This window comes from Coturnix japonica, unplaced genomic scaffold (genome assembly GCF_001577835.2).
Source record: "Coturnix japonica isolate 7356 unplaced genomic scaffold, Coturnix japonica 2.1 chrUnrandom547, whole genome shotgun sequence".
Classification (NCBI taxonomy): domain Eukaryota; kingdom Metazoa; phylum Chordata; class Aves; order Galliformes; family Phasianidae; genus Coturnix; species Coturnix japonica.
In genome coordinates, this window is record NW_015439928.1 from 1 (window position 1) to 1,263 (window position 1,263).

The 1,263-nt window shown below is 54.7% G+C and overlaps 1 long non-coding RNA gene across 3 annotated transcripts in view; it reads right to left on the minus strand.

The window, feature by feature from the left end:
• Positions 1–10: 10 nt before the first annotated feature.
• Positions 11–1,263, minus strand: part of LOC107307328 — a 28,863-nt gene continuing 27,610 nt past the window's right edge. The window contains exon 4 of one of the 3 annotated variants that reach the window (XR_001552379.2): positions 11–147. This is a non-coding gene — a long non-coding RNA (uncharacterized LOC107307328). Of the gene's footprint in view, positions 148–977; positions 1,034–1,263 lie in introns of those variants that run through there. The other 2 variants (XR_001552380.2, XR_001552378.2) reach the window with 2 other exon arrangements.

Here is a 1,263-nt window from a genome sequence, read left to right on the forward strand (position 1 = left end):
TCTATGGGGTGAATCTATGGGGCGCCCCATAGATTCTATGGGTCTGACCGTGCTGTTGTCCACGTCTCTCACTCCTCGCTCACATTCCCCGCAGCCGTCGGGGCTCCATCCATTGGGGATGTAGTTCCCCAACCAGTTCAACTGCAGCTGTGGGGGGATATATGGGGCACTGAGACCCATAGAGACACATAGGGACCCATAGAGACCCATAGGGACCCATAGAGACCCATAGGGACCCATAGGGACCCATAGGGACCCATAGAGACCCATAGGGACCCATAGAGACCCATAGGGACCCATAGAAACCCCATAACCCCATAGGGACCCATAGAGACCCATAGAGACCCCATAACCCCATAGGGACCCATAGAGGCCCATAACCATCCCATTGGGACCCCATAAACCCATAGTGACCCCATAACCCCATAGAGACCCATAGGGACCCATAGAGACCCATAGGGACCCCATAAACCCATAGGGAACAAAGAGACCCATAGGGACCCATAGGGACCCCATAACCCCATAGGGACCAATAGAGACCCATAGGAACCCATAGAGACCCCATAACCCCATAGGGACCCATAGAGACCCACAGCCACCCCATAACCCCATAGGGACCCATAGAGACCCATAGAGACCCCATAACCCCATAGAGACCCATAGAGACCCCATAACCGCATAGGGACCCATAGAGACACATAAAGACCCATAGAAACCCCATAACCCCATAGAGACACATAGAGACCCATAGAGACCCATAGGGACCCATAGAGACCCACAGAGACCCATAGAGACCCCACTGCCCCATAGGAACCCATAGAGACCCATAGCGACCCCATAACATCATAGGGACCCATAGAGACCCATAACCACCCCATAGGGACCCCATAACCCCATAGAGACCCATAGGGACCCATAGAGACTCACAGGGACCCCATAACCCCATAGAGACCCCATAGTGACCCATAGGACCCCACTGCCCCATATAGGCCCATCCATTGGGGATGTAGTTCCCCAACCAGTTCAACTGCAGCTGTGGGGGGATATATGGGGCTGTGAGACCCAGAACCACCCCATAGGGACCCATAGGGACCCCATAACCCCATAGGGACCCATAGAGACCCATAGGGACCCATAGGGACCCCATAACCCCATAGGGACCCATAGAGACCCCATAACCCCATAGGGACCCATAGAGACCCATAGGGACACATAGGGACCCCATAACCCCATAGGGACCCATAGAGACCCATAGGGACCCAT